This window comes from Micropterus dolomieu, linkage group LG05 (assembly GCF_021292245.1).
Source record: "Micropterus dolomieu isolate WLL.071019.BEF.003 ecotype Adirondacks linkage group LG05, ASM2129224v1, whole genome shotgun sequence".
Classification (NCBI taxonomy): Eukaryota; Metazoa; Chordata; class Actinopteri; order Centrarchiformes; family Centrarchidae; genus Micropterus; species Micropterus dolomieu.
Window position 1 is genome coordinate 9,469,352 of NC_060154.1, and position 7,827 is coordinate 9,477,178.

The 7,827-nt window shown below is 41.6% G+C and overlaps 1 protein-coding gene and 1 long non-coding RNA gene across 5 annotated transcripts in view; both read right to left on the minus strand.

Annotated features, from left to right (window-relative positions):
• adamts10 (ADAM metallopeptidase with thrombospondin type 1 motif, 10) overlaps nucleotides 1-7,827 on the minus strand; it is a 102,250-nt gene that overhangs the window by 19,124 nt on the left and 75,299 nt on the right. The window lies entirely within an intron of this gene.
• On the minus strand, nucleotides 2,165-7,385 carry LOC123970824. 2 transcript variants are annotated; one of them, XR_006825063.1, is made up of 3 exons: nucleotides 7,206-7,385; nucleotides 5,142-5,283; nucleotides 2,165-2,204 (listed from the first exon to the last, which is right to left on the minus strand). It is a non-coding gene; the product is annotated as an uncharacterized LOC123970824 (long non-coding RNA). The 2 variants fall into 2 exon arrangements; XR_006825062.1 differs by lacking the exon at nucleotides 2,165-2,204 and adding an exon at nucleotides 2,241-2,278.

Consider the following 7,827-nt stretch of genomic DNA (forward strand, 5'->3'; position numbering starts at 1 on the left):
ACTTTTGGAGACTCTAGGAACCACAAGTAACCCTGCATTCTGGGAGCGCAGTGCTCTGGTGGGGTAGTAAGGTACTATGAGCTCTTTAAGATAAGATGGTGCCTGACCATTAAGAGCTTTGTAGGTAAGAAGAATGATTTTAAATTCTGGATTTTACTGGAAGCGAATACAAAGAAGCTAAAACAGGAGAAATATGATCTCTTTTCCTGGTTCCTGTCAGAACACGTGCTGCAGCATTCTGGATCAACTGAAGAGTCTTAACGGACTTTTTCAAGCAGCCTGATTAGAAGGAATTGCAGTAATCCAGCCTAGAAGTAACAAATGCATGGACTAGTTTTTCTGCATCATTTTTAGATGTTCTCCCCATAACATGATTTTGACGGACTAGCAACACAAGCCGAGCACAGAGAAGAATACAGCTGCCATGCGGGCTTAAGTCCAGTCATTTAGTCCCAAGGAAAAATCCCAGCAGACACTGGTTTCTAACCCCTTGTTGCATGTTGTTATGGGGATCAAAGCAATATGTGCACATCAAACTTTGGTGGTTTCTAGTCCTAGACGCAGGAAGAGCCTGTAAAGAGTTCATTAAATAGTTACCATTGTTATTTATTGGTTAGCAACCAATAACTAAATCTTTGATGGATATGAAAAAGTTCTCAGCGTCTTTGGAGTTTATTTTCCATTGTTCAATCGAATGACAAGAGTCGATACAAACTGGTTAATGATATGTGTGTGTGTATATATAAGAGCTGGACGATATGGCCAAAAAGCATGATAAAAAGTTTCATATATATATCTTCGATATTGATTATTATCACCATAAGTATCAAATTGTTTTTTCTTTTGAGTTTAAAGGCTGATTTTTGCTCCTGAGTGAAACCTGATGGTTACTTGTGGTTTAAAGTCTTCTTTATGGTCAACACTTGATTCCAGTGGATCACTTCACAAATCTGAGGTACAACATTAAAAACAATTATGATAAAATCTTTGTTAACAAATATTCATTTATTTATATATATTTGTTTTCCTCAACAAAATAAACATCCTAATTTGTGTATGATTCAAGTGAATAAAATCAAACTAAAACTAAAATCAATATTTATTGAACAATTGAATATTGAATTGTTATTGTTTTATTGTCCAGCATATATACATACAGTATACAGGTGAAACTCGAAAAATTAGCATATCGTGCAAAAGTTCATTTATTTCAGTAATTCAACTTAAAAGGTGAAACTAATATATTATATAGACTCATTACATGCAAAGTGAGATATTTCAAGCCTTTATTTGATATAATTTTGATGATTATGGCTTACAGCTTATGAAAACCCCAAATTAAAAATCTTGAAAATTAAAATTATAATATTGTGAAAAGGTTCAGTATTGGAGACTCAAAGTGTCACACTCTAATCAGCTAATTAATCCAAAACACCTGCAAAGGCTTCCTGAGCCTTTAATTGGTCTCTCAGTCTGGTTCAGTGGAATTCACAATCATGGGGAAGACTGCTGACCTGACAGCTGTGCAGAAAACCATCACTGACACCCTCCACAAGGAGGGAAAGCCTCAAAAGGTAATTGCAAAAGAAGTTGGATGTTCTGAAAGTGCTGTAAGGCACATGAATAGAAAGTTAAGTGGAAGGGGAAAGTGAGGAAGAAAAAGGTGCACAAGCAGCAGGGATGACCGTAGCCTGGAGAGGATTGTCAGGAAAAGGCCATTCAAATGTGTGGGGGAGCTTCACAAGGAGTGGACTGAGGCTGGAGTTACTGCATCAAGAGCCGCCACACACAGACGGGTCCTGGACACGGGCTTCAAATGTCGCTCCTGAACAACAAACAGCGTCAGAAGAGTCTTACCTGGGCTAAAGAAAAAAAGAACTGGTCTGTTTCTCAGTGGTCCAAAGTCCTCTTTTCTGATGAGAGCAAATTTTGCATCTCATTTGGAAACCAAGGTCCCAGAGTCTGGAGGAAGAGAGGAGAGGCACACAATCCAAGATGCTTGAAGTCCAGTGTGAAGTTTCCACAGTCTGTGTTGGTTTGGGGAGCCAAGTCATCTGCTGGTGTTGGTCCACTGTGCTTTATTAAGTCCAGAGTCAGCGCAGCCGTCTACCAGGACATTTTAGAGCACTTTATGTTTCCTTCAGCAGACGAGCTTTATGGAGATGCTGACTTCATTTTCCAGCAGGACTTGGCACCTGCCCACACTGCCAAAAGTACCAAAACCTGGTTCAATGACCATGGGATTACTGTGCTTAATTGGCCAGCAAACTCGCCTGACCTGAACCAAGAGAAAGATGAAAGACATGAGACCGAACAATGCAGAAGAGCTGAAGGCCGCTAAGCATCCTGGTCTTCCAGAACACTTCAGCAGTGCCACAGGCTGATGGCATCCATGCCACGCCGCATTGAGGCAGTAATTCATGCAAAAGGGGCCCAAACCAAGTACTGAGTACATATGCATGATTATACTTTTCAGAGGGCTGACTTTTCTGTATTTAAAATCCTTTTTTTTATTGATTTCATGTAATATTCTAATTTTCTGAGATTTTGAATTTGGGGTTTTCATAAGCTGCACGCAATCATCGAAATTATATCAAATAAAGGCTTGAAATAGCTCACTTTGCATGTAATGAGTCTATATAATATATTAGTTTCACCTTTTCAGTTGAATTACTGAAATAAATGAACTTTTGCACGATATTCTAATTTTTCGAGTTTCACCTGTATAAATGTAATTCATTATTATAGCTGTATTTTTCAAGAGGGTCCAACTGCAGACCTCCACTGTCAGGCCAGTCAGGACAGGAAATAACGCAAAAACTACAAAATAAAAGCATGCAATTTGACAGGAACGCATAAAAAAATTATACAGTTTAATCATGTAGACATAGGGGAAGGGTTTTTTGTCGTTGATTTATATTATTTAGTCAACATTGTAATGGGAAACTAGCACGCTAATTCCTTATAGCATATTGATTTGAGCCAATTCTACTTAGCACTTAACATGCCAATGTAGCAACAAAGCCCACTGTATATTGCTTTAATCATTCAACTAGTAACAGTATCTATTTTTTTTTTTTAAAAAACAGGCACTATTTATTCTGTCAAAATACGATGTTAATTCCGTCCATACAGCCACATCCATTCACAGAAAAACATCTTGTTTTTAACTTGTAACTTAGCCTCTCTTCCAGTCATCCTTTACTGCAATCAGCTGAATTTAAAAGGAAAAATGGACAACTGTGGAAACTGGACTACAATTTCAGCTTCGTGGGAGCCTGTGGTATAACGAACGTTACCGGCGGGGTTTAATAAATCAATAATAGAAGGCTGGACAGAGACTTCATTGCTCATTACGTGGTCAACACTTTCTCTCACACACAGCAGCCCAGATGTGTGTGATACTGCAACAAAGTTTAAGTTTTAAAAGCATGAAATAAACCAACAAAGACTACTGCTCAAGGTGTGTTTATTTTAGTGTGTGTATCTTATTAATATAATGTTCATTTGTGATTAAACATAATGGTTGTTGGTAAATTAATTACTGACCCCCACAGATGCATGATTAAGAGCTCAGACCCTCCTTATGGACCATAAGTAGAACCCTGCTGGACTATGTGGAATATCAAATTGTACAATCCATAAAAATGAACACACATGCAATACAACATGTATACCTGTATCGATACTTTTGTAAATTAGCGGCTGTGGCTCAGGAGGTAGAGCGGGTTGGCCGTTAATCGGAAGGTTGGCGGTTCGATCCCTGGCTCCCCCTAGTTGCGTGTCGAAGTGTCCTTGGGCAAGATACTGAACCCCGAATTGCCCCTGGCGGCTATTCCGCCAGTGTATGAGTGAGTGTGAATGTTAGTTTCTGTTTGAGCACTTAGGCTCAGTGTATGAATGTGTGTGACTGGTGAATGCAGATGTAGTGTAAAAGCGCTTTGAGTGGTCGAAAAGACTAGAAAGGCGCTATACAAGTACGGAGCATTTACATTTAAATATCCACTTTTTAAAAATGAATGGAGTCAATAGCCTACTGTACTATAATATACTATAATACTTTTACTTTATTCACTGTACACACACAGATTACACAGTTAGAAAAGGAGTTGGCAGCAGTGACTGATTTGCATTATCCAAAACATTACAAAAAGAGTCTGAATGCATGGGTCTTGGCATGTTCCATCAAAATATCTACCACTATCAATATTTGTACATCTAAATCACACAAATTAGGATATGCCAAAACTGGCTGTGGTGAGGAGTAGTATCTTTATGTGGATAACTGTTTAAATAACCGTGTGTGTCAAATATCTCACTGCTCCAAAACAGCTGATTCAAACTATCAACTCGTTATGAATCCTGAAGCGGCTTCAATCAGCTGTGTTGAAGCAGGGACAGATTAAATCATGCAGGACAGGGGGTGACTTTCTTCAGGAAAGGGTTAGGAAACACTGTCGTAGTACCTAAACTTCAATTCAACTAAGATCAATTCATACAGCCAGCAAAGTCTTTGCACACTGTTTAACGTTAAGTCTGAAAAACTACACCGAATGGTCTAAACGATACAGATTTTTATTTTATCTTCTTTTGGACAAATAACTAAGCAGAGTAGCAGATCAAGACAGTGAAGTTAGCAGCTCTTGTTTATTTCACACAGAGCTCAGGAAACATGTACATATTTGCACAGTATGCCACTCAGGATGTTCAGCACGTGAACCAAACGTGTAGTTTATGTTAATATTGTATTTTCACGATCGCGATGCTAATGTCCGTTAGCACGTTAATAGAGATTCCCATTATATGTTAGTATTGAGCTAACTGTTGAAGCGCTATTTTGTATTAATATTATGTATCGATATGATGGGCTCGAATATCGATACAGTATCATGGAAAAATGTACAACGATATTGCCGTATTGATTTATTGTCACACCCCTATGATTTACCCTGATCACAGCCCGATGGTCACCGAGCTCGGCAACTGTAGGGTAACATATATAATGTATATAAGCCACAGATGGTTGTGTGTCAGTCATATTATTTGGATGAACATTACTCCATTCACTATACCCTTCATCCTTCCCTCTCCTTCAACAGCTGTAGTTTTTGGGTTTAATTTGACTCTGCTTCGTTTCTTACCCGATGACAGTCTCCTCCAGATAGCACCTCCTGGATGAAGACCGCGGGGCCGTCTGGCCTGTTGGAGCCTCCTCCCAGGATGATGCCCAAACTGCTAGACCGCGCCACTGAAATGAGCTGAATCACTCCTTCCCCTGGATGACTGAGAATACAAAGACACATGCTTTGAAGTTAAGAAAATTGGCTCTATTTTTGTTAATGAATGCATGAATGAAAACTATTTATGTAAAAAATTACAACTGTGGACCCTATTATTGTAAAATGTAACTAGATCATGGATCAGAGGTGCACCATTTGTGCTGCACTGTCAATCTTTTCTGAGCGCCACGTGATGTACGGTGTGTCATGATTTGGAGTTTTTATTTTGAATGTCCTGTCCTTCCTTTTGTGCCTTTGTTTACTTCAGTTTGTGTACCCTGCTAGCACCGTCTATGATGGTATGAACTATCCAGTCTTGGACCCAGTGGACCCAATATCTGATAGATATGATTATTACTCTCAGGCACATGAATATTTGGAGGAATGGGCCTGAGAACAGACAGGCTGCTCTGAATATAGTACAGGAAGAGCAGCTGCCCAGCTCCTTGTCACCTCTCTCCGGTGCTGCAGAGCTGCCTAGTGACCCAGAGACTTTGCTGTCCAATGTCACAAAGACTCAGCTGTCAAGCATCAAGAAACTCATATGTCCAGCATCACAGAGACTTCGCTGCCCAGCGCCACAGAGCTGCCATCAACCCAGCCAGCAGCCTCCTGTTCCCGCTGAGCTGCAGCAATCTTCCGTGCCCATGCTCAGCAGGGTCCGGAGGCTGCAGCTGAGTAGGAACAGGAGACAGCCGCAGCAACAGTCTCCGGACCCTGCTGAGTTGCTGCTGTAGCACCCCTCTGTTCCCTCTGAGCTGCAGCAATGTCCTGCTGCTGGGTTGTGGCCACCCCCTGTTGCTGTTGGGCTGCAGTAATCTCCAGTTCCTGAGCTGTAGCAACTCCCTCCTGCCGAGCTGCAGCAACCCCCTGCTCCTGAGATGTATCTGTTTCTAGGTTCCAGTGCTGCTCTGTCATCTGTCTCCTGGTCTGCTCTACAGCCGCCGGACTCCTATGCGTTTCAGCCGCCGGACTACTGCGCTGCACTCCAGTCGCCTGACTCCCGCTTTGCATTCCAGTCGCCATACTCACGCTCTGCACTCCTGCTGCATTATCCTCTGGGGCCAGCTGCCTTTTCTGACCTTCAGCCTCGTTGCCAGTCTCTAGAGTGATCTCCTCTTTGCCGGCAGCCTTCAGAGTTTTTTTCCCCCATTCGTTGCCTGCCTTCTGATGGGTACCGCCTTTGTCGTCAGCCTCCTGAGGGGTTTCGCCTTCGCCACCGACCTCCAAAGGGGTACCACCTATGCAGCCGGCGCAGCCTCAGCCTCTCTACCCTGCCTCCTGATTACCCACTGGGCTGACTCTATCCTTGGGTCCTGCGTCCTGGTCATACTTGACCTGCTCTGAGGTTTCCAGCTCTACTTCTGCTCCGCCCCTGTCCATTCGCCTGGGAGCACCAGCTCCTTTCTGCAGCTTCCCGGACACTTTGGATTTCATTTCTTGCCTGTGGGATTAGTTTGCCTGTGTTGGATTCCTTAACCTGGTTATGATCCTTGTCTACCTCACTACACTGTGAGCCTTTTGTCCCTGTTTAATTCTTCATTAAATCTTTGAACTGCACCTGCTTTGCCTTCTGGTGTTTGCTTTAAGGCCCAATCCTTTGTGTAGTCACCAAATTACCAAACTCAGAAAAATGCCACATGACCAGTGCAGCGCCGTGCTTTGTACTCCGGTTCCTTTATTATTACATATTATTAAGTTAGTTCATTTCTGCAATAGTTTAGACAGGCTTAAGTTTTTGCTTCTGCTGATTTTAGCTTTCATTGCTGCTGTACTGAAATTTTCCATTATACCACTCTCAATAGTTCTACATGCTTATTGAACCACTACATGTCCTTCTTTAAGTGGGTAGACAGTCTAGCCTATTCAGTCTCGCAACAATGGGAGAACAAAATGTGATGTGAATCCTGTATAGACAAATCTTACCTGAGAGAGCGAAGCATGGGCCCACTGTTGTTGTACATGTTCTGTGAGCCTGCTGGGCTCAACAACAAAGGACTCTGGGAGCGAGACGAGGAACCAGATGATGTACTATCCAGGTAGCGGCCTCCTTTGGAATGGCAAGAAAGAACAAAGGACAAAACACAAAAAAGATAGACAATTCCAGATTAAGAAATTATTGAGATGAGGGGTAGTAAGCAAATATGATGGTCTCTTGATATGTGTTTTATAAAGAGAGTAGTGCAGGCAATAAACTATTCACACATTTCAGGCATAAAGTTATGAAACAGAAGCCTTAAACAAATTTCTGCTGCTACAGATGGCTCCAGTGGCCACTGACATCCTGTATCGTCCTGTTAAAAATTAAACCTAAGCAATTCTCAGCATTGGATAATACCCAGTATTGCTGACCAATCTAACTGCCCAAATATCCTCCAGACTTGTTTTTTTTATATCTACTGCCTGGGGTAAACACCTTCTTATTTCCTTTCCACAGGTTCAAAAGGTAAATCTCATAGTAGGGAGGTGATTCATGCTAAAATTAAGTAGTATACAAATGTCATGGAGTCGTTGATACAATGAGTTGAAAAGACTTTGTTGTATTACA